The 25368-nt window shown below is 45.2% G+C and overlaps 1 protein-coding gene and 1 non-coding gene across 2 annotated transcripts in view; one reads left to right on the top strand and one right to left on the bottom strand.

Annotated features, from left to right (window-relative positions):
• SIK3 (SIK family kinase 3) overlaps nt 1-25368 on the bottom strand; it is a 199731-nt gene that overhangs the window by 130377 nt on the left and 43986 nt on the right. The window lies entirely within an intron of this gene.
• Nucleotides 17468-17574, top strand: LOC126016967 (U6 spliceosomal RNA). The gene has a single exon (XR_007498647.1). It is a non-coding gene; the product is annotated as a U6 spliceosomal RNA (small nuclear RNA).

The raw sequence follows: 25368 nt of genomic DNA, 5'->3' as shown, positions 1-25368 counted from the left end.
GCATTTGGTAATTTGGGGCACACATGTTCTCTTATGTTTGGTTAGACATTTAGGTACGATTTTCCACCTGGACAACTCTGAATACTCCTGACATGGACCCCTTGGAGATCACATCCCAAGGGCTCTGCAGAGTGTTCACAACCAGACTTCTTTGCTGAGAATGACACTTCTGTGTCATGTCTGTGATCAGAAAGCGCAGAACTGTGTGCTGGTATGTTCTCCTTCTCTTCCTCCAGAACATGCACATATACACATACACATCTACAGACATGCTACACATATGCTCTGCTCCCTCCAGACAAAAGCTGGGGAGTAGCATTTCTTAGCTAGGGTCCCCAACAAACCCCAGGACATCTTGAGATGAAAATCTTGTATATTAGGGGCCATGGCACAGAACTATGGACTGTGGGGCCACAGGAAGGAAGCAAGATGGAAGGGGTGGTGGTTGAAGGAAGGCTGTGATTCTCTGGTTCAGCTTTCAGCAGGACCGGAACAAAGTCAGCAAACTGGTAACACCCTCGGACATGATCAGAGGATCTGAGACTCCTTCACTGATTTAATGAACGCCCACAGGCAGGTAAACTTATCACTGCCAAGATGGAACTGTCTGCAGCTCTGAAATTCAAAACAATCTGGTAACAAACAGGGTAAGATCTGTCAGGCTCACAGGAGGTTGAGAAGCAGTGTCGGAAAACAGCACCCACCAACTTTCAGCCATTATCAAACATACTGAGCATACTGAGAACAGTATAGGAAATGAAAAAAATTCTCGTACATAAATTAGAGACTAGCTCACTGTCACTGGACGTAACTTTTTTTTTTTTTTTTTTTTTTTTTTTTGGTTTTTGGTTTTTGGGTCACACCCGGCGGTGCTCAGGGGTTACTCCTGGCTGTCTGCTCAGAAATAGCTCCTGGCAGGCACAGGGGACCATATGGGACACCGGGATTTGAACCAACCACCTTTGGTCCTGGATCGGCTGCTTGCAAGGCAAACACCACTGTGCTATCTCTCCGGGCCCCACTGGACGTAACTTTTATGGCAAGAAATAAAATAATTTCCATTTCTATATGATTGCTGAATCTGAACAAAATAGACTTATGACCCCTGTCAAGTCATAATATTACTTTGGAAGAGCAATAGAATAGTAAGCACGAAAGGATGCCTCAGGTCACAGGGAGAAGCAGTGAGGAGGAGGGCATGTATGGACATGGCAGAGATAAAATATTCAAAGAAAAAACAGTAAAGGTAACGATAAAAGTCCTCAGTCTTGGGCCAGAGAGATAGCAAAGTGGTAGGGCATTTGCCTTGCAAGTGGCCGACCCAGGACAGATCTGGGTTCAATTCCCGGCATCCCAAATGGTCCCCCGAGCCTGCCAGAAACGATTTTCTGAGCACAGAGCCAGGAGTAACCCCTGAGCACCACCGGGTGTGGCAAAAAAAGTCCCCAGTCTTGACTCAGAACCCAGCAGCTCTAACGCAGTTTGGAAGATAACTTTTTTCCATCTTCAACATCTCCCACCAGGTGTGTTTCTTAGATAAGGACCTACTGCTCTGACAGAACCAGCACCATGATTCGAGGCCAGAGACCCAAGTGAAGCAGCCACACCAGCTCAATGACTGAAAGGCTGAAATTGCACAAAATCTTGACACAGTGACTAGATAAAGCCACAAACGCTAGACATCTCAGCACCTGTGAAAAGCTGTATTTGTACTGGTCCAGTTAAGTTAAGACACGTGACAGAAGGAGGAGAGAAATAGTACTGAGGGCACTTTACATACCCTCACACAAGTCAGTCGATCAAAATGAGAACTGTGCTGGAGGTGAGAAAAGTGACAGGAAACTGTGAATGCAAAAGCTAGTAGTACCTCCAGCTGCTAAAATTAACCAAGCAGGCTCCACAGACAAACCCAGGCTGCATGGTAGAGAGAGAGAGAGGTCACTGAGATGAAGTCACACTGAGGCAAGGGTCCCTGCCGTTCAGAAAGCACAGAGCAAAACGACACACTCTCCTTATGAGTTCCTGATCTCTTTCTGTTGGAAAATTTGCTCGTTATTCAAAAAAAAATTATAGTATGTAGTTCAAGCAAACTCCCCCTCAAAACTTAACTTTCTTAATTCATGGGTTAGCAAGAAACTCCCTCAGTAGCCTCGCAATGGAACAGGGCTGCAGCAGCTGGTGTAGTCTATTAATATTTTAAAGAAGTTTGCCATCAAGGTTGTAATGCTACCAACTGCAAAGAAAGCCCATGATGACATTTAAACAACTCTGAAGTAAATACGTTTCACTGCTGTTTAAAGGTTCTATGAATAAAAGACAAAGGGAAGCAATAAGAATTCTGTGTTAAAGACACATATAAAATTTTCTGACACACAATACAGGTTGACATGAGCTCCAGCACAAGAATGGATAAGGACTATTAGCAATTCTGTGTGGCAATTGGCATTTCCTGCTACTACATTTTTAAAACTCAAACCTCAGATTCACTGAAATCCGAGGCACTGCCACCATCCACTTCCACTGAATGTACACCAGAAACAAAAGTAACTACCTACAGAACCAGGTGCTTGGATAAACTAGTAATAGATAGATATCAAGAGTCACTTAAGCACTTAAGTGGCTTATGTACTTAAAAAATGGCAGTGACCTTTATTGTTCTTATCCTTTGACAAGGCTCTTAAAAAGTTACCATTTACAAAGACTGTTCTAAGTGCCTAGGATTTTATTGATACTCTGAAATCAAAACAATACACAAATCCCTAGACCTCATCAAACAAAAATGATCTTTTTAAAAAAAGTTTTAAATGGAGGGGCCAGAAACACAGTGCAGTGGGTAGGGTGCTTGCCTTGCACACTGCTGAGGTGGTTCAATCACCAGCATCCTATATGGTCCCAAGCCATAGCATGTGTGATCCCTGAGCATCACCAGGTGTGGCCCCAAACAAAACAAACAAATAAAACTGGATAAATTTATAAACTAGATTTCTACTCACCACCACCACCAAAAAATCTACAGCATCAAGACAATTGGCAGTGCTGAGTGGGGGTGGGGGTGAGATCCTCGGGACAGTACCTATTGATTCTGGGGGAGTGGGCAGGACAAAATTAGAATGTTTAATAGAATATTAGCTAGTCAGACAATAATAATCTTCATTTTCTTTTTTTTTTTTTTTTTTTTTTTTTTTGGGCCACACTCGTTTGATGCTCAGGGGTTACTCCTGGCTAAGCTCTCAGAAATTGCCCCTGGCTTGGGGGAACCATATGGGATGTCGGGGAATCGAACCCCAGTCCTTCCTTGGCTAGCGCTTGCAAGGCAGACACCTTACCTCTAGCACCACCTCACCAGCCCCAACAATCTTCATTTTCAATGAACTGCCTCCGCAGTTCAATACCTTATTTCTTCCCACCCTTAAGATATGTTAGTGAAAATGAGCCTAATTAAAAGATACTGTCATTTTATCTCTAAACAAAAGCATTATTCAGGACCCAAGCAACAGAAAAGCACGTAGGGCATTAGCCTTGCATATAGCCAGCCTGGATTCAATTCCCTACACCCCATATGGTCCTGCAGGCCCACCAGGAGTGATTCCTATGATCAGAGCCAAAAGTAGCCCTTGAGTACTGCCAGATTTGGCCCCAAAACCCAAAAAAAAAAAAAACAGGCATTATTCAAAGTATTATTATTTTATTCCAGGAATAGACAAAGTCCTGGGCATCTGTTACATTTGGGAAAGGCACTTTTGTTATTGACAAGACAAATTCTTGCAAGTTTCTGTAAGAGCATCTCTTGGCCTTTGGAGGGGCAAGAAAACATCCCAAGATGAATAGTAAAGCCAGAGTCCCTGTCAACTGTATATGGGAGAGAAGTGAGCAACAGATTGTGACCTCAAGCCCTTTCATCAAGGGCGTGGCACCGTGACAATTAGGCTACCTGAGTTCAAAGTTAAGGATACCTGGACCAGAATAAGCAGGGGGAAGTAGCCTGAGTGCTGGCATGGGTGAGGGCAGTCCCAGAGACCACCTCTGGGAGGAGAATGCTGAGGAGCACCAGACAAAGTGCTCAACACCTTCACAAGCATTAAGCAACTTACATGAATAAGTATGGGAAAAGAAAGGCAAGACGGCCTTGGTGCACCCAGTAATAAAGCCAGTGGCAGTCTGCTTCAACCAAATAACTGAAGGCTTTAAACCCGCCTCCCTCCAGAACACAGTAATTGCCCAAGATGAAGGGACCATCTTTCAGGGCAGAAACTGGAAAGAGAGTGACAGAGAGAGGGGAGGAGTGGGGAGGACATACAACACAGGAGCTGAAAATATCAAACAACAAACAGCTGGAGCCTGTGGCTTCTCTTCTCAGTCCGGAAACCAAATCCTGCCTATCCAGAAGCTGTCCCTGCTTCCTGCCTCCACAGGGGCCTCCAAACACTGGCTCAAAGAGAGGAGAAAGGAGAGAGGAAAGGGGAGAGAGAGGAGAGAGGAAAGGGGAGGGAGGGAGGGAAGGAGGGAGAGAGAGAGAGAGGGAGAGAGGGAGAGGAGAGAGGGAGAGAGAGAGAGACACCAAGGCACCGTGAGAGTGAAACAGATACTCAGAAAAGGTTTTGTAATTTCTCTTTGTGCAGCATATTTCTTGCAGAAATAAACAGAATAATTTACAGCAGATATGTGAATTTACATATCAGACAATATTTATAAAAGCAGAAACATCGCCTCTAGGGATGCCTTATGAGATTATTGACCAGTCCTGGCCTCAAGACAACTTTCTCCCCTTTGAGCCCAACCTTTCTGTTTCCTCAGCCTCATCTGAGCCTGCTCAACCAAACAAAGAACCACTCAAAGAAAATGTCCAAGGCTACCAACGTCAGTAACTGTAGTCACATCAGCAATCCCAAGTCCAGCTTTAATTACTACAAGATTTTTTTGTTTTGTAGCCATAAGCCATTCCTCTACCTTGCTGGACAATCTACTTCTCCTGACCTGTGAACGGACACTAGACACTCTAAACCCATCATAAACAGAAACTTTTCTATTCTCGATTACTTGCAATAACTTTAAAATATTTATATTTTTAAAATACAGTTGTTGGGTGTCAGAATGATAGTACAGTGGTTAGGGTATTTGTCTTGCATACGGCTGACCCAGGTTTGATTCTATCCCCAAGGCTTGTGGGATCCCTAAGTGTGGAGCCAGGAGTAAGTCCTAAGCACCGCCAGATGTAGTCCAAAACAAAAACTTTAAAAATAGTACATCTATGGGGCCAGAGAGATAGCATGGAGGTAAGGCGTTTGCCTTTCATGCAGAAGGACAGTGGTTCAAATCCCGGCATCCCATATGGTCCCCCGTGCCTGCCAGGAGCAATTTCTGAGTGTGGAGCCAGAAGTGACTCCTGAGCACTGCCGGGTGTGACCCAAAAACCAAAAATAATAGCACATCTAGGAGCTGGAGAAATAGCATGGAGGTAGGACATTTGCCTTGCATGCAGAAGAACAGTGGTTCGAGTCCTGGCATCCCATATGGTCCTCCAAGCCTGTCAGGAGTGATTTCTGAGCGTAGAGCCAGAAGTAACCAGTGAGCGCTGCTGGGTGTGACCCAAAAATAAATAAATAAATAAATAAATAAATAAATAAATAAATAAATAAATAAATAAATAAATAGTACATCTATGGAGCTAGAGAGATAGCAGAGCAGTAGGGCATTTGCCTTGAATTGCAGCCAATCCAGGATGGACAGTGGTTTAAATCCCGGCATCCCATCATCCCATATATAGTCCCCCGAGCCTGCCAGGAGTGATTTCTGAGCACAGAACCAGGGAAACCCATGGCTTATTGGGTGTGACCCAAAAGCCTAAAATAAAATAAAAAATAAAAATAGTATATTTTTAGTTACCTTTTTAAAGTTAGCACAAAGATTAAGGCACTTGCTTTGCATGTTGTTGTGACAGTGGTTCAAGTCTTAACACAACATATGACCTGACTAACTCCTACACACAAGCAACAAGCACATCAACTGGCCCTACACAACTTGCGTGGACAAACTGGAAAAGTCAAATGGTGGAGCCCATTACTTCAAAGCTCCTTAGCCAATGTCACCAATTTACCAACAAAGAGGAAAACACTGAGAATAGCTGGGAAAATAGAGAGAAAAACAAACTGTCTTTGAGATGACCATCTTCCCCTCATTGGAGATGAAGCAACAAATTTAATATTTCGACTAAAACTTGAAGATTCATGTTCAAAGGGCATTTTTGATTAAAAAAAACATGAGCCATGAATTTTACACTCAATAACCCCTTTTGTACTATGAGTATCATTTACTACACACCTAAGAGGCCCATGTTAGGGCTTCTGTGATTATCTAACTCTGCTGCACCAGGATATTACAAAAGTAGCAACAAAAAAAAAAAAAAAAAAAATCAGGTTTCAGAACAGTTAGAAACTTGTCCAAGCTACAAACAATGGCATGTTAGAAGTCAAAATTCCTGTCCAGTTCTGGCTCCGAAGCTGGGCTCCCCATACTCCTCCAACAAGGGGTCCCACACCTCGGCCTACGTCTCCCTACGCTCCCCACACCCACACTGCCCAGCATTCACACTTGTTCTGACTCACCCTGGACCTTTGAGCCTCCCAGAGAAATGACAAAGAAATGCTGAAAGCCCTAAGCCTTGAGCTGACAGACCCCTTCTCCAAAGTAACACTCAATCGTTCTTCATTCATTCACTCCTAAGGGCCCTGACCCTGTCTGAGCCATCCAGGACTATGGGAATCCAAGGAGATCCCATATAAAATCAGCATGAGGCTGATGAGATGCAAACCCTGGCAGCTTCATCATTTAATAGAAGATGCCAAATCTATTGTTCTACCTCTCCTGCTTCTGTCACTTCATCCTCACATGGGATGTCCACAAAATTGCAGAAAAACGCAATCTTGGATTAGAAAGATGATACCAGATATAGGACAATTGCCCAGCAAGCAGCTAAAGCCAGTTCAGTTCGGCTGAGGCACCACACATGGTCCCCAAGAACCACCAGAATGGCCCCCAAGCACAGAGCCAAGAATAGTCCCTAAGCACCTCCAAGTGAGGCCCCAACCATACACACAGATACATACCCCAAATAAGAAAATAATCTTGGGCCCGGAGAGATAGCACAGCGGCGTTTGCCTTGCAAGCAGCCGATCCAGGACCAAAGGTGGTTGGTTCGAATCCTGGTGTCCCACATGGTCCCCCGTGCCTGCCAGGAGCTATTTCTGAGCAGACAGCCAGGAGTGACCCCTGAGCAACGCCGGGTGTGGCCCAAAAACAAAAAACAAAAAACAAAAACAAAAAAAGAAAATAATCTTGTAATCTTGCAACAGCCTGGCCTACCATATAAAGTCTCTACTGCCTGCTGTAGGCATGAGGGTGAACAGAAATGCAGCCTATACTTAAGGTGGGGTGTTTGTCCCTTGGTCCTTTCTTCTGAAGGGATTTTCAGACCAAACCACATGCCGAAAGAGCGTAGGACCAAGCAACTGTACCTGGCGCTTCAGGTGCTGTTAGAATAACACAGAAGATGAAGATGACGAGCTCACTTCCAGCTGATGGCAATAGGAAGTCTCAACGAAGGGCTGGCATTTGAGCTACACCTTGATGAGAAAATATAGGAGCATTCCAAGTGCATGGCATAAATCACAGAACTGCCATGAATCAGAGCTCCCTGAGGTCTGTCATGGGCTGGCAGCAGCAAAATGCAAGCTAGCACTGATATGTTCCCACCTGCTCAGCAAAAGTTACAATGAGGGGTGGGAGAGCTAGTCTAGCAGATAAGGAGCTCTTGTCTTGCATGAGGCTGACCCAGGTTTAATCCTGGCACCCTGTGTGGTTCCCTGAGTCTCACCAAGTGTGATCCCTGAGTGCCAGGAGTACACAAGTATGAAGTTTCTCCACACACTTTGTGTTGGGCCAGTTGATATGCTTGTTAGTCACATAATGTAACCGCTGGATGTGATCCGGCAAAAAAATAAATAAATAAAAATGGGAGAAAAAAATGAGAGGACAGAGAATTGTCCTAATCTGGGATACCAGGGGAAAAGGAAAAAGCAAAGCCAAGTAATGTAGATTCAGAATCCAGCTTTTCTCAAAAACCATGCTATGGGGGCCGGGTAGGTGGCGCTGGAGGTAAGGTGTCTGCCTTGCAAGCGCTAGCCAAGGAAGGACCTCGGTTCGATCCCCCGGCGTCCCATATGGTCCACCCAAGCCAGGGGCGATTTCTGAGCACATAGCCAGGAGTAACCCCTGAGCGTCAAACGGGTGTGGCCCAAAAACCAAAAAAAAAAAAAAAAAAACCATGCTATGGGGGCCGGGCGGTGGCGCTAAAGGTAAGGTGCGCCTGCCTTGCCTGCGGTAGCCTTGGACTGACCGCGGTTCGATCCCCCGGTGTCCCATATGGTCCCCCAAGCCAGGAGCAACTTCTGAGCGCATAGCCAGGAGTAACCCCTGAGCGTTACCGGGTGTGGCCCAAAAACCAAAAAAAAAAAAAAAAAAAACCATGCTATGATGGTTGATGAGGTCTAAGAAAACCTACATGCTCTCACACACACACACACACACACACACACACACACACACACACACACACACACACACACACACACACACCCCTATTATTTATTTTTTTGGTTTTTGGTTTTTGGGTCACACCCGGCAGCGCTCAGGGGTTACTCCTGGCTCTATGCTCAGATATCTCCACTGGCAGGCACAGGGGACCATATGGGATGCCGGATTCGAACCACTGTCCTTCTGCATGAAAGGCAAACGCCTTACCTCCATGCTATCTCTCCGGCTCCATATTTCTTTATCACTTTATTTCACAAGGCACCCAGAATTGTAAGAACTCCCAGGTCACATTTAATTAAGAAATTTATATTGTTTACTATTTTGCAAAAAAAAAATTTAACTTTTTTTTTTCACTCCTGGCCCTGTGCTCAGGGGTCACTCCTGATGGGGCTCAGTCGACCAGGGCCTCAGGGCTCAAAGGGGCCAAGTATGTGCAAGGCTGGCTCCTCATCCCCACACTATCTCTCCAGCCCTTATTTTGTCTGGAACCCTGTCACTTCCCAGACTTACTCAGTGCTCCTTTTCCTTCTAGAACATATGTTTCAACACTGAGGACATTTGTGTTTTATGGGTTTCATTTTGAACAACGTTGATACAAAAATATCTTTTTAAAAGTGGGCTCGGATCCCACATGAGAAGAAAAAGCCATTATAGCTTTATAATTATTTCTCAGAAAACCTTTTCCAAGATCACAGAACACTGACAATCTCCTGGTTCTGTTTCCCCTAAGTAGCAAATAAACCGACTAAGGAGGACTGCTCACACCACACTGACTCTGCTGAAAACAAAAATGTTCAGAGTATATTTGACAACAATACAACTTGAATCCACTTCTAATTTTCTCCGCCAAGCCCATTAGAATCTCAGAAAAATATCTTCTGAGCAGAAATAGAGACTGGGAGAGCCTGGTCTTTTTTTTTTTTTTTTTTAAGCCTTACTCTTTTTTCTTTTTCCCCTGCCTTTTCAAACCATTTTTTCCATTTACCATTCTCCTCTCTCTAGTCTCTGTCTCTAAGTGATTTTCTTTTATTCTGGCTCCCTTTGTCTTCTGTATCTCAGTCCTTTTTATTTCTCCCCACTCCCTATTCAACTCAAATCTTGAGTCTGTGGACTGCCGTGAGTAGAAAACTATATAGCAATTGTTCCGCGACTAATAAGAGACCGTCAGGATGATGGAGTGGAGGAATATAGGCTGCAACCGACCAGCTTTCCCTACATCCCCACACCCAGTGCCTACCCCCATGTTTGGCCCCTACTACCTGCTCTCCATCCAGCAAAGTATGTTTCCTCGCTGAATCCCTGGTGTTCAATAGCTGGTCCCAATCTCCCCACAGAGAAATCCACTATGAACCCAGCTTCTAAAGTCCCCATCTCTGTCCCTTACAAGATTTTCTCTTTTTTTTTTTGGTCTTTGGGCCACACCCATTGACGCTCAGGGGTTACTCCTGGCTATGCGCTCAGAAGTTGCTCCTGGCTTGGGGGACCATATGGGACGCCGGGGGATCGAACCGCGGTCCATCCTAGGCTAGCGCAGGCAAGGCAGGCACCTTACCTCTAGCGCTTCAAATGAAAAACCAGGAAAGACTCAGACCAGTGAGAAAGAAAACTCAAAACACCAGGTAGGTTGAAGCCACATTTTGTCACACACTTTTCCGGCGTTGGCTTTTGCAGTCAGATGCACTTGAAATACAATGCTGGCCTTTGCCAAAAGCCAGAACCACGGTTAAATAGCCTTAAACAGCCAGCACACATGAAGAGGAATAAGAGCACCACGAACAGAGAGCAAGCATTGAAATATTTCCTCTTCTGGGCCCGGAGAGATAGCACAGCAGCTTGCAAGCAGCTGATCCAGGACCAAAGGTGGTTGGTTCGAATCCCGGTGTCCCATATGGTCCCCCGTGCCTGCCAGGAGCTATTTCTGAGCAGACAGCCAGGAGTAACCCCCCTGAGCACTGCCAGGTGAGGCCCAAAAAAAACAAACAAACAAAAAAAAAGAAATATTTCCTCTTTTATAGGTTCTCTTCCACACTAACTATCTGATAGTTTCCCTTATTTCTTATTCTTTTGTTTTGGGAGGGCCACAGAGACATCGCTGGGGGTTACTTGAGGCTTGTGCTTAGGGGTCCCTCCAGCAGTGTCAGGGGATCATGTGGGGCTCAGGATCAAACCCAGCATGTGCTCACGTGATTCGGTCCTTTCTCGGACCCTGCTGTAAGTGTCCGAGTGTGCTATCTTGGGCTGGCTTTCACATCAACCAGAAGCATCCTAGCAAAGGGAAGAAAGCCAGTCAGCTAACCGCTTTGAAAATCATCAGCGTCTTTATCGCAAAACCAAAACTGTGGAGTGCAACAACATGAAGGCAAATGTAAGATGTACTCAAGGGTGGAGCATAACGAGGCAATTAAGATACATAAGAGAATTGTTTACTTGGTAGCCACCAAATTCTATAAGGAAAATAATTGTTGGTGCAATTATGTAGTTTTGTATCTCATTAGCTTCTATAGTAGGAGATTATGCATTGTGTAACAATAATATTTGTTGAACCAATAAAATCTAAACTACTATCATAAAATTGTTTATATATCTCCTTAGACATCCATCTGCTTTCCCTTTAGACCTAAGATATATAACAAGAGGCCCCTCATCCCCAAAACATCGCCTACATTCAAATTACATATTAGCTATAGAGTAGTTTCCCTTACCTGTGAAAACTGAAAGAAGCAAAGCCATTTAAACTCAGCAGAAACATGCATGCCCTAGCCCCTAGACACCAGGAGATAACCCTCGTCAGTGAGGAAAGCTCAAGTTCAGTGCCCTATTGGAAAACAGAAAGGAGGGAGAATTAGCAAACTCCAGAACACAAATCAGCTCCTTCTACTTTTTGCTCTTAATCAGCTCAGACTGCATATTGGCCAGGTAAACATCTATTGCCACATAAAAACAAGTGGAAGCTCAGTGCTCAGCCCTTCAGATGTACAAAGGGAAGTTAAAAAGAAGCATCGATCTATCTGATAACCAGCTCAGAGCTGAAGAGTAACATGCTCCCAAAACCAATTTGGGGGGGCTGGGGACACCTTCCTAAGAGCCCCCCACCTTCAGAGCACCTCCTTTGGGCCATCTCTATCCAGAGTGCTTCCCAGCCTCAGAGCTGGTGTCAACTTCACTCAAACCAAGTTCAGATTCTCCCACTGCTGACCTTTAGTTCCAGTTTCCATCAGCATTTCTCAGCCAGGGGCCATCCGGTCCCTCATGAGACCTCAGGGTATCCCACGGGGATATGAAAATTACATGATGGGGCCCGGCACTGTGGCGCTAGAGCTAAGGTGTCTGCCTTGCCAGTGTTAGCCTAGGACGGACCTTAGTGCGTCCCATATGGTCCCCCAAGCCAGGAGCGACTTCTGAGCACATAGCCAGGAGGAACCCCTGAGCATCACCGGGTGTGGCCCAAAAACCAAAAAAGAAAAAAAAGAAAATTACATGAATGGGGGACTACAGCATGAAATTCGAGGGCCAGTCTGTGGGACAAAGGGGATAAAGGCAGGAAGCAAAGCTGGAAATCAAGCAGGTGGCTGTTGAGGAAGGTTGGGAAACAGTTGTAGAAAAGCATTAGATAGGAAGGACTTCCTGAGAGCCATGTCAAATGCTTTGTTTGTCATGCCTTTTTTTTTCCACTTTTGTTTTTTCATTCCGGGTCACATCCAACTGTGCCCTGGGACTACTCCTGGCTTTATGCTGGAGGGATCATATGATAGAGGGGATCACACTGGGATCCAGCATGTAAAACATGTGTACTGGCTTCTTAAGCTCCCTCAGCTCAATTGTACCTTATACATCTCTGAATCCTCAGTGTCTAGAGTAGATCACTGGCTTGAAGGCTACTTACCGGGTGCAGTTCTAGTGCAATGGAACTCTCATACCCAATGACTAGAGTAAATTAGTAGTATTAATTTGGGGGGAGGTAATGCTTGTCCATGCTCAGGGGCTACTCCCAGCTTTGAGCTTAGGGGTCATTCCTAGAAGTGCTTGCGGGACCATTTTTCCAGGAATGAAACCCAAGTCTGAAGCCTGCAACCCCATTGTCCATCTCCCAGACCTGTGGTAGCAATTATTAACAATTATTAACAGAGTCCAGTGGCCTTGTACCCCTGAGTTAGTGTCCAGGATGATCTTTTTGTCAAGAAAAAAATGTTCAAACTGTTTTGTTGTTGTTTTAATTTTAGTTTTTGAGTCACACCAGGCTGTGTTCAGGGGACCTTATAAGGTGCCAAGGATAGAACTCAGGTCAGATACAGCAAGACAAGCGATCTGCCCCCTGTACTATCTCTAGGTCAAAACATTTTTGGTGGGGTTTTTTTTGTTTTGTTTGTTTTTATTTTGGGGCCACACCTGGCAGTACTCAGGAGTTACTCCTGGCTCTGCACTCAGAAATTGCTCCTGGAAGGCTCCAATAACCATATGGGATGCCGGGGACCAAACCCAGTATGGTCCTGGGTCAGCTGCATACAAGGCAAATGCCCTTATCGCTGAAAAACACTGTTTTTAAAACTTCTTTTCCATAGATCTTTTCATCAAAAAAAATTTTTCATTTTAATAACCATCCTTTTTAGTTCTTACCTTTTCCCTGTCTAGACTTTCTTTAGGAGGTGACAAACTTATTAGCAATTTTAAAGGAACTAAAGAGATAGCACAGTGGGTAGGGCACTTAGCTTGTGCATGACAGACCTGAGTTCTATCCCTGGCACCTCATACAGTCCCCCCCAAAACCAGTCAGGAGTGATCCCTAAGCACAGAGCCACAAGTAAGCCCTGAGCACCATCAGGTGTGGCTCCAAAAAGAAAATTATTTATTTGGAAGGAGTTCAGTATTTCCCAAACTCCTCTCTGGGCCATCTCAGGATACAGCCTACGGTGTGGATCATTTGGGTCCTACACACATCACAGCGGTGAGCATCTCTCCAAGTCCCATTTAGACAAGATCTTGAGTCCCAGCAACATTGCAGCAATTATGACTCATCCAGCAAGCCAAAACACACTACCAAAGACAGAGTAAACTGCTGCCTTCCAGATCTGATGATAGTCAAGTCGCCAGGAAACAGAGCCTCCCTTTTGAGTATCGCTAAGCTCTGAGCCTAAGCACCTGAAAAATAGACTTCTTTTCACCATACTTGGTGCTACCAAAATAATTTTTTAAACTTCAGAGTCTCATCTAAGTAGCTACCAAAACACATCAGATTACCCAATGGTGAGGCTCATAAGCAGAGAGGGCAAAACACAGACAAAAAAGAGCCACACAAAGAATGTGTCCAGAGGTCGGAGCCATAGGACAGCTGGATGGGGGTTTGCCTTTGCACACAGCCAACCCATGTAGGACCCCAGAGCACCACCAGGAATGATTCCCTAAGCACAAAAGGACAAGTAAGCCCTGAGCACCATGGGGTGTGGCTCTCCCAGAAACAATGATTACGTCAATAAAATAAGTATGTGTCCAGTTCGCTTTCTTGGTTGCAGATAGGGTATGTTCAGGGGCAAATCTCAGAGATGAGGACTGTGGAAACCTGTCTGTCTGCGAGACCACCACAAGGTAATTCTGCACACTGCAGTGTTCCTCCCCACTTCTGCCATTGCAAATAAGCAGCCTGGTCAAAAGTTGCTCGGAGCAGGTCTGTCAATGTCTAATTGGGCACCCGCTCCCCACAGGAGAGATCTCTGCAGCCCAGCCAAGGGATGGATTACGGAGAATGTGAGTCACAGGCAGCAGCCCGGCTCCCGGCCTCCAAACTCACCTCAGTGTGGGTTTCTTCTGGTGTCATAGAGGAATCAGCTTCACACCAGAAGCTTCCTACAGTCCCAGGAGAAACATCCTAGTAGTAGTTCCCCCAGACACTCGCTGAGAGACCCAGCTGGGACATGAGGGAACAGTGGGTTTTGCTCCATGGGTTTTGGTCTCCTGACTTCTCCAAAGCTAAGTCTAGAGTTGTGTATGATCCATAAGCCAACTTAAAATCCTGTAAGGACATCACAGAACTGTGACTTCTAGTAAAAGCATGATGTGAAGCTGAAACTGGGAATCTCTGTTAACTGCTTTTGGGTAGAATTTGAACAGATTCTCGGGGGCTGGGCGGTGGCGCAAGAGGTAAAGTGCCTGTCTTGCCTGCGCTAGCCTTGGACGGACCACAGTTCGATCCCCCGGCATCCCATATGGTCCCCCAAGCCAAGCCAGGAGCAACTTCTGAGCGCATAGCCAGGAGTAACCCCTGAGTGTTACCGGGTGTGGCCCAAAAACCAAAAAAAAAAAAAAAAAAAAAGAAAGAAAGAAACTGTGTTACATATACGCAGTGGAATTTTGGGGCCGGGAAGGTGGTGCTAGAGATAAGGTGTCTGCCTTGTAAGCGCTAGCCAAGGAACGGACCGCGGTTCGATCCCCCGGTGTCCCATATGGTTCCCCCAAGCCAGGGGCAATTTCTGAGCGCTTAGCCAGGAGTATCCCCTGAGCGTCAAACGGGTGTGGCCCAAAAAACCAAAAAAAAAAAAAAAAAAAAAGAATTTGAACAGATTCTCAAGTAGAAGGACCCCCTCTCCTACTTTCTCTTTATTCTTTTCTTTCCCAATACAAAATGGCAGTAGTGAGACCCATAATTCTAACAGGACGTAGGACAGATTGTCTTAATCACACTTGAGATAAATAACAAGTACTAAGCTACTCTCCTCCACAATGTAAACATGCAGCAAGTAACTGGCTCTATTATTTTGGCATTTACTTCTTTTTCATCATCCTTTTTGTTTTGTTTCATGGTTCTAGGACTGACCCCAGGTCTCTGGAGTGGCCAGGCCTGCACTCAGTCTCCTGAGCCATCTCTACCATCCAGTAAGTTGAGATTCGGCCAAGGGCACCAGCTGGAGTAGGGCCAGGCCTAGAACCATGGTCCTGATGCCCGGTCTCAAGTTCTTGATGGCTACAGAAAGGAGAAGACAGGAGAAGTACTGCCACTCCCCCAATTCATCAGTTGTAGGGGCAGTGGGCACCCGTCCTGCCCATCTGTCCCTTAGAATATACAGACCTCTCTGTTCTGCACAATAGCCCGTGTGCAAACAAGGACACAGGAGCAAATCATCAGCCAAGGGTCAGCCTAACAAGCTGATGCAATACCATAGCACAATGGCCCATTCAACTAGCAGTAAACAGAACCCAGAAATGCATCTCAATTTTAGACGTGTGTGCGCGTGTGTGTTTGGGGGGAGTACTTCCTTGAATATTATTAATGCAGTGTCTAGATTTTTCATCAAAAGCATAAACCACTGCAAAAACTATGCTCCCCTTTATAGATCACTATTTGCTGATTTACAGCTGGCATTGAATCATTAATAAAATAATTATCTCATTAAGTTAAATGCACCCAGTAAAATCTAAAAATATTGGGCCCATCACCCACAGTACTCAGAAGTCTCCAAAGCCACACCCTGTGGCATGAAGGGACAGGTGCATGCAGTGCTGAGAACCAAACCCAGGGTCTTGGGAAGTGTGTGCAAGGCACATGCGATGCAATATGACAAGCACCACTGTCCCAACCCTTACAGTCCCCTTTAGAACTGTCAAACTGGTCCTTTTGGGTCTTTGCCAGCATGGAGGTCAGAGGGAAGATGGCTGAAAGAAGTTAAGATGCAGGGCAAGCTAAGAATGGCTGAATGCTTAATTGGTTATGATATAGGCCACACATGTGGTGAATAGGGTATGAATAAAGCTGATACTTCTTGATTAAAAAAAAAAAAAGAACTGTCAAACTATGATAAAACTATCAAAGTGAATTTTTACCTTCTATATGAAATGTTCTATGATGTCTTTAACTCCTTAAAAGTATACTTCTATTCTTTGTTCACCTAACACAATTTCTTTTACCATATTTCCCTTTTGTGAAAAAGGAGAACAAGTTTTTTTGCTTGTTTGTTTTACTTGTTTCTATTTTGGGGCCACACCCTGAAGTGCTCAGCCAATACTCCTGGCAGTGTTGGAGGTAGGGGGGAATATACAGAACCCGGGTTGGCCACGTGCAGAGCAAACACCCTATATACTGTGCTATCACTCCAGTTCCACTCATTATATTTTTAAATTTCAAGTAGTTCGTGGGGCCAGACAGATAGTAAAGTGCATAAGACACTTGCCTTGCATACGGACAACCTAGGTTTCATCATCAGCACCCCATAAGTTTCCCAGAACTTCCCATGAGTGATCCCTGAGTGCAAGCTAGGATTAAGCCCTTAGCACTGCCAGGTAGGGCCTAAGAAAAAGGGTTTCGGGGCCAGAGAAATAGCATGGAGGTAAGGCATTTGCCTTGCATACAGAAGGATGGTGGTTCGAATCCCGGCATCCCATATGGTCCCCCGAGCCTGCCGGGGCAATTTCTGAGCATAGAGCACTCAGAAGTGTCTGAGCGCTGCCGGGTATGACCCCCCCCCCAAAAAAAAAAAAAGAAATAAAAAAGGGTTTCTTTCAAGTACTATTTTTTTTTTGTTTTTTTTGTTTTTGTTTTTTGGGCCACACCCGGTGACGCTCAGGGGTTACTCCTGGCTATGCGCTCAGAAGTCGCTCCTGGCTTGGGGGACCATATGGGATGCCGGGGGATCGAACCGCGGTCCTTCCAAGGCTAGCGCAGGTAAGGCAGGCACCTTACCTCCAGCGCCACCGCCCGGCCCCTCAAGTACTATTTTTTAAATTGAGCTCCTGATAATTGTAATTAATAGTGCAGAATAGGTAAAAAATAGTTCAAGTTTATTAGAATAAACATAAGAGATTTCCTCTTGATAAAACTTTAATTTCTGAGCACAGAGCCAGGAGTAACCCCGAGTACCGATGGGTGTGAACCTCCCCTCAAAAAAAAAAAGTGGTGCTCGCTTCGGCAGCACATATACTAAAATTGGAATGATACACAGAAGATTAGCATAGCCCCTGCGCAAGGATGATACGCAAATTCGTGAAGCCTTCCATATTTTTAAAAAAAAATGGCTGGAGCAATAGCACAGAGGATAGGGCATTTGCCTTGCACATGCTGACCCAGGTTCCATATGGTGGACCCCCCACCACCACCAGGAATAACTTCTGAGCAGAGTTAGGAGTAACCCAAGTGCCACCAGTTGTTGCCCAAAAACCAAAAACCAAAAATAAATAAATAAATAAAACAGAGAGAATGAGCAGAAACATCCTCAAAGAAAAAATATAAATAGCCAACAGGCACAGGAAAAATTGTTAAACATCACTAACCATCAGGGAGATGCAAATCTAAATAACAATGAGATATCATCTGGCACACATCAAAAAGAACAAGAATAACCAGTGCTGGCATGGATACAGGGAGGAAAGGGACTCTCATTCATTGCTGGTGGGAATGCTGACTCATCCAGCCCTTTTGGAAAACATTATGAACTTTCCTCAAAACACTATAAATTGAGATTCCATACAACCCAGCAACCTAAGAATATACCCCCCCAGAGGCCCAAAAACAGTTGGTTGGGAAAGGCATCTGCATTCTATGTTCATTGCCACACTATTCAAATAGTCAGAATTTGGAAGAACATATGAATGTTCTGAGAACATATGAATGGATAAAGAAATGTGGTATATCTACATATGGAATGTTATGCAGCTGTTAGAAAAAGTGAAGAGATGGGGTGGGGCGGGAAAAAAAAAGAAAGAAAAAGTGAAGAGATGAAATCTGCTTATACATGGATGGGCAGAGTGAGTATCATGCTGAATGATTTGAGTCAGAGAGAAAAGAACAGATATAGAACTCATTTGTAGATTTAAAAAAAAAAAACAGAGGTGGTCGGGACAGGGATTGGAGTGATAGCACAGCAGGTGGAGCATTTGCCTTGCACACAGCTGACCTGGATTCAATCCCTGGCATTCTATACGGTCCCCTGAGCCTGCCAGGAGTAATTTCTGAGCACCATTAGATGTAAAATAAAAACAACCCAGCCAAAAAAAAAAGGCATGGTAATAATACCCAAAGACAATAGAGACAAGGGCCAGGAGGTTGGGTCCATAGTAGGAAGCTTGTCACAAACAGCAAGGAGTGCAAAGAAGGAACCACTATGACAATGAGAGTTGGGAATGATCACTCTGGACAAAAACTAGGTGTTGAAAGGACGAAGGAGAGAAAAGAAAAAATATCTGTCATAGAGCAAACTGGAGGGAGAGGAGATGCAGCAGGAGGGAAAGTGGGGACATTGATGTCAAGAAATGTGTACTAGGGAAGGATGTTGGAACATTGTATGATTGAAAATCATGAACAATTTTGTAACTGCATCTCACTGTGATTCAATTAAAAAAACTTTGGGCCCGGAGAGATAGCACAGCGGCGCTTGCCTTGCAAGCAGCCGATCCAGGACCAAAGGTGGTTGGTTCGAATCCCGGTGGCCCATATGGTTCCCCGTGCCTGTCAGGAGCTATTTCTGAGCAGAGAGCCAGGAGTAACCCCTGAGCACCGCCGGGAGTGGCCCAAAAACCAAAAAAAAAAAAAACCTTTAAGGAGTGGGGCTGGAGAGATAGCACAGAGGTAAGGCATTTGCCTTAGACGCAGAAGGACGGTGGTTCAAATCCCGGCATCCCATATGGTCCCCCGAGCCTGCCAGGAGTGATTTCTGAGCATATTGACCCAAAATGCCAAAAAACAAAATTAATTAAAATAAAAGGGGAAGATAGTGTCAATGATTCTCTGATCATCCCTGAAGACTGGAGGATCTGATCCAGAGACCTATATTGGTGAGATACTAGATGAGCGAAAGGAAGGGCTTTCTCTGTGACCCACCAAAGCAGGCACCAAAGGGAAACCAGGCACAAAATAGGATTATGCCACCACTGTCTTTAGAGGGACCAATATCCGGAAGAGGTACCAATGAATTGGGACACGGACTCTCTTAAAAACATGCCAGAAAGACCACTTGTAGAGGGGTCAAGGCACTTGCCATGTATGAGGTCAGCCCAATTCAATCCCCAATACAACATATGCTCCTGGAGCCACTCAGCATGGTCAGAAGTGACTCGAACAGGAGCAGCCTCCAGGTATCAGTCCAGCAAACTCAGCCACAGATGGGCAATTCTCAAGGGCCCGTCCTTTTACATACATCCGGGACCGGCACCCAACAGGATTCATTTGTTGAAACTCTATCTTTGCTGACTGAAGATAGATAAAAAAAAAAAAAAATAAATGAATAAATAAAAATAAAAGAGGGGCCGGAGCGGTGGCACAAGCGGTAAGAGTTGCGCGTGCTAGCTTAGGACTGACCGTGGTTGGATCCTCTGGTGTTTCACATGGTCCCCCCAAGCCAGGAGCAATTTCTGAGTGCATAGCCAGGAGTAACCCCTGAGCATCACCAGGTGTGGCCGGAAAAAAAAAAAAGAGTGGGTACAAATATCTATCTGTGCTGTACTGGTTTTGTTTATTTAGGTTTTAAAGCCTCATTCAGTATTCTACACTCAAGCCATCCAATGTGGTAGTTGGGGGTCATACGCAGTGCTAGGCATTGAACTGGAAATTGACCTATGCAAGGCAAACATCTTAACCCCTGTCCTATCTCTCACAGGCCCCAACTTTGGGGGAGGGTGATTAGGGCCACACCTACCAGTTTTTACGACTTACTCCTGGCTCTATACTTAGGGATCACTGCTGGTGGGCTCCACGTAACATGAGGTACTGGGATGGAATCCAAGTTGGCTACATGCAAGACAAGCAAGCACCCTATCCACTGTGCTCTAGCTCCAGCCCCATCAAGCCCCTTATTTCAATCTATTTAGTCAATAAGTTTGTTGTGAAAAATGAAATGGTGAAATGGTGAACATAAAACACTGACAGAGGATAGTGAGTCCTGTGTGTTAACTGCCAATGGACACATCTCCCTGATCCTCTCCCTCTCATACACATAAGATTCAAGTCTTATTCAGATAGTACAGTTTATTCTTTTGAATTAATTAATCTATTTTGCAAGCTAAAACTGAAGGACTCATACATGGGCTATATAAGCTCCACCACTGTGCACATCCCTGGCCATAAAATACACAAGCAATGCAATTCAGTGTGACAGAGTATGCTGCAGGGTGGCTGCCCTGGAAGTCAAGATATTCATGCAGACGTGAAAATAGCCAGTGAAAACTTTTTTTTTTTACACTGAATAAAAACCCAGATTAATCTGCTTTTAAAATATAATTTTAGGGGGCCGGAGAGATAGCACAGCAGTAGGGCGTTTATCTTGCATGCAGCAGATCCAGGACAAACAGTGGCTCGAATCCTGGCATCCCATATGGTCCCTTGTGTCTGCCAGAAGCGATTTCTGAGGCCGGAGAGATAGCATGGAGGTAGGGCTTTGCCTTGCATGCAGAAGGACAGTGGTTCGAATCCCCGCATCCCAAATGGTCACCTGAGCCTGCCAGGAGCGATTTCTGAGCATAGAGCCAGGAGTCACCCCTGAGAGCTGCCAGGTGTGACCCAAAAAAAAACAAGAAAAAAGAAAAAAAAAAGACGCAATTTCTGAGTGCAGAGCCAGGAGTAACTAACCCCCGAGTGCTGCCAGGTGTGACCCCCCCCCCCACAAAAAAAAAAAAAAAAAAACACACAATTTTAATGTACTTAACTGTATTGCTATTAGGTATATTAAAACTTTCTTTCTAATGAAGGGGCCAGAATGACAATACAGCAGGTAGGTGTTTGCCTTGCACATAGCTGACCAGGGTTTGATTCTTGGCACCAAGATGGTCTCCTAAGCCAGCCGGGTGGTAGCCCTGATCCCAAAACCAGAAGTCATCCCTGAGTACCACTGGTGTGGCCCAAAACAAAAAGTAAAGCTCTATGTACCTGTGTTACCACACCAGGCAAAGGGGTGACGCCAGACAAGCTCACAGTGTGGTCAGGGAAACAATGGCAAAGACAGGCCCAGCTCTAATTCACTCTACAATCTCCAGCCTCCTAAGGTACAGGTCGTGACCATCCCTGTGAGCCTGATTCCTGATCACTGTGTTCATCTGTCTGTCTCAAACTTGGTTGTGCCCAAGGCCTCTCACCTTCTCTGCCCACAGACCAGCCCACTCTGGCTGCTGCACAAGATGCTAGCTATCGGGGTAGGTAACACAGCCTTGTGCCCTGCTTCCTCACCTGCTTCAACTTCGAGTTCATCTCACCATCCTGCTGTCTCTTCATCCCTGTCTACTGCTGTTCCCCACTATCAGTTGATGCACAGATCTTGGCACACAGCACTTCAGGGCTCCAGTGACTAATACTGCCTTGTGCATTTGTAGGGATGTTGTTTGTGACTATGGTTTTGATTTCTTGGGTAGATACCTGGGCTTGGATCTGCTAAATCACCTGGTAGCCTTGTGTTTAACTTTTTTGAGAGATGGACAAACCTCTCCCAAGTGGCTCTCCCATTTCATATATTCTCATCAGCAATGTCTAAAGGGTTCCCTATGTAAAATAAATCCTCTTTTCTAGGATCTGTCTTTAACAAGCCTTCTGTCTTTCTTCTGAAAGTGAACATGAGGAAAATAAATCTTTAAAAAACAATAAAGAGGGGCCCGGAGAGATAGCACAGCGGTGTTTGCCTTGCAGGCAGCCAATCCAGGACCAAAGGTGGTTGGTTCAAATCCCGGTGTCCCATATGGTCCCCCGTGCCTGCCAGGAGCTATTTCTGAGCAGACAGCCAGGAGTATCCCCTGAGCACCGCCGGGTGTGGCCCAAAAACAAAAAAAAAAAAAAAAAACCAATAAAGAAGGGGGGACAGAGTGATAGCACAATGGGTAGGGTTTGCACATAGCTGACCCGGGTTTGATCCCCGGCATCCCATATGGTCTCCAAGCCTTCCAGGAGTAATTTCTGAGTGTCACCAGGAGTAATCCCTGAGCACTGCCATTGTGGGCCAAAAACAAAACAAAACAAAAAGTCTAGTGTGTGTTTTAACAACTAGCTTATTTTATACAAACATATTTGTTAGGAAGAATACAAGCATGAACAAGAGATATAAATGGCATGGTTAGACATTTGGAGACCAGCCCAACACATCTAAGTATTGTGCCTCGTTTACTTATTATAGAGGCTATACACTTCAATCTTTACAAACACTTCTTTTGAAATTATTTCAAGACCAGTTCACAAGGCAGATTAGAATCAGTTGTACCAGGAGCCTAAGCAATAGTACAGAAGGAAGGTGTTTGCCTTGCATGTGGCTAATCTGGGTTTGATCCCCAGATACCCTATATGATTCCCCAAGACCATTAAAAGTGATCCCTGAGCACCACCAGGTGTAGCCCAAAAACAAACAAACAAATTAAAAAAATCAGATGTACCATATCCTTTCCCTTTTGAAGAACCAAATAATCCTACGTACCCCAGCCTGATCTCCCATTGAGATCACCCACTGAATTTGTTTCCTAGATAGGAGTTCAGCTGATTTTTAGTCACTTCTACAAAACTGATGTGGGGAAAAGAAAATAAAAAGAAAGGGGAGGGGAGATAAAGGGGAAAGGAACAAGGAAGGGAGAAAGGAAATAAGGAAAGGAGGAAGAGAGGGAGGGAGGGAAGGAGGGAGGGAGGGAGGGAGGGAGGGAGGGAGGGAGGAAGGGAGGGAGGGAGGAAGGGAGGAAGGAAGAAGGAAGGAAGGAAGGAAGGAAGGAAGGAAGGAAGGAAGGAAGGAAGGAAGGAAGGAAGGAAGGAAGGAAGGAAGGAAGGAAGGAAGGAAGGAAGGGAGGGAGGGAGGGAGGGAGGGAGGGAGGGAGGGAGGGAGGGAGGAAGGAAGGGAGGGAGGAAGGGAGGAAGGAAGGAAGGAAGGAAGGAAGGAAGGAAGGAAGGAAGGAAGGAAGGAAGGAAGGAAGGAAGGAAGGAAGGAAGGAAGGAAGGAAGGAAGGAAGGAAGGAAGGAAGGAAGGAAGGAGGAAGCTAGCTTTTCTTACCACTAAGAATAGCCTCCAAATTGAAGTTTTGAGTGAATCTTTTTTTTTTTGTTTTTTTGTTTTTTTGTTTTTGGGTCACACCCGGCAGTGCTCAGGGGTTATTCCTGGCTCCAGGCTCAGAAATTGCTCCTGGCAGGCACGGGGTACCATATGGGATGCCGGGATTCGAACCGATGACCTCCTGCATGAAAGGCAAACGCCTTACCTCCATGCTATCTCTCCGGCCCCCAAAGTGAATCTTATGCCTTACTACAATTCTTTAAAATATCACCAAAGGAAGTGGGAAAAGTACAGGACTCTGCTATTCTGCAATTTCCCGTACGTCTATAATTATTTCAAAATAAAAAGGCTTTATTTAAAACATAGATCTGAGGCAGAACTTCAAAAGGAAAATGGAGAAAGAACAGAAATATTCTAAGTGAATAAAATGGGGAAATATATATGTATGAAAAGTTCGTTCCTATTCAAAGAATCCCATCCAGCCTGGAGCAATCCAAGTTCATTTGAGGATAGAAGAAGGTCTCCATCCTAGGCAGCAAAACAAGGAGCCTGGAGCTTGCCCTGAAGTCAGTGGGATACTTTCGGTGAACTTCTGAATAATGTATGAGAAAAATCAAAGCAGGAATTTGTTTGGTTGAGTTTTCAGGTCATACACTTGTGCTGCAACTGAGGATGGGCACCTATTCCTGGCTCAGCCATCATTGATGGCTGTACTTGGAGGACCCTATGGTGTCAGGGACTAAACCTGCATGTCTCACTGAAAGGTATACAGCCCACCATCATTCCAGTCCAGAACCTTTTGGGGAGGAGGAGGGAGAGACATGTGGGCCATACAATGCAATGCTTAGGGCTTATTCCTGGCTCCATGGTCAATAAGGATCATGCCTGGTGGGGCTCAAGAAATTATATGTGGTGCAGGGAATCAAACTGGGGTTGCCACATACAAGGCAAGTACCTTAACCTCTGTACTACTTCTTCATACCCATACCACAACTTTTTTACTTGGTTTTGGTTTGGGGCCACAACCCAGCTGTGCTCAGGGATCACTCCTGGTAGATCTTAGGAGACCATATGGGATGCTAGAAATTAAACCCCAATTGGCCACATGCAAAGCAAGCATTCTACCTGCTGTATTATCACTCGAGCCCCCAGCCCAGTACCTTTGAAAGACAAACAATAAACCACGGACCAGGCTCGAGTTAAAGGTCGGGGCCTGGAAAGATCACATGCAGCAGAGTTAGGCCATGCATGGGATGTCGAGGGCTGGCAAAGGATCAATTCAGCCACATGAGGCCTCAGGATTTAATACACTGGAGTCATCTATAAAGATCTCAGAGCTAATAACCATTTTAACATTCATTTAACATGTCACATTTAAAAAAAAGTAAGTCCTGGGGCCGGAGAGATAGCATGGAGGTAAGGCGTTTGCCTTTCATGCAGGAGGTCATTGGTTCAAATCCCGGCGCCCCATATGGTCCCCCGTGCCTGCCAGGAGCAATTTCTGAGCCTGGAGCCAGGAATAATCCCTGAGCACTGCCGGGTGTGACCCAAAAACCAAAAAAAAAAAAAAAGTAAGTCCTCTTTGAAGTAAAAGTATTTGAACATTTCCATCTTCCGGCTATCAGACAAATAGCCTTGAAATGATGGCACCGCTCTACCTTGTCCAATAATAAAACAAAATAATGCTTGAGAGTAAGTACACTTTCAAGCCTAAGACTGTATGGCTGTCCCTTTAAGCAAAGCCCCAGAGCGGCTCACACCTTCTCTAGGAGAACTTCCTGCAGGCTCTGAGCTGCATCCAGCCTGCTCAGGTAGGAAGCTTCACTGGAGTCAGAGGACAGATGAAGAGATGCCG

The sequence above is a fragment of the Suncus etruscus genome, chromosome 8, assembly GCF_024139225.1.
Source record: "Suncus etruscus isolate mSunEtr1 chromosome 8, mSunEtr1.pri.cur, whole genome shotgun sequence".
Taxonomy (NCBI): Eukaryota; Metazoa; Chordata; class Mammalia; order Eulipotyphla; family Soricidae; genus Suncus; species Suncus etruscus.
This window is presented reverse-complemented; position numbering and strand designations above follow the sequence as displayed.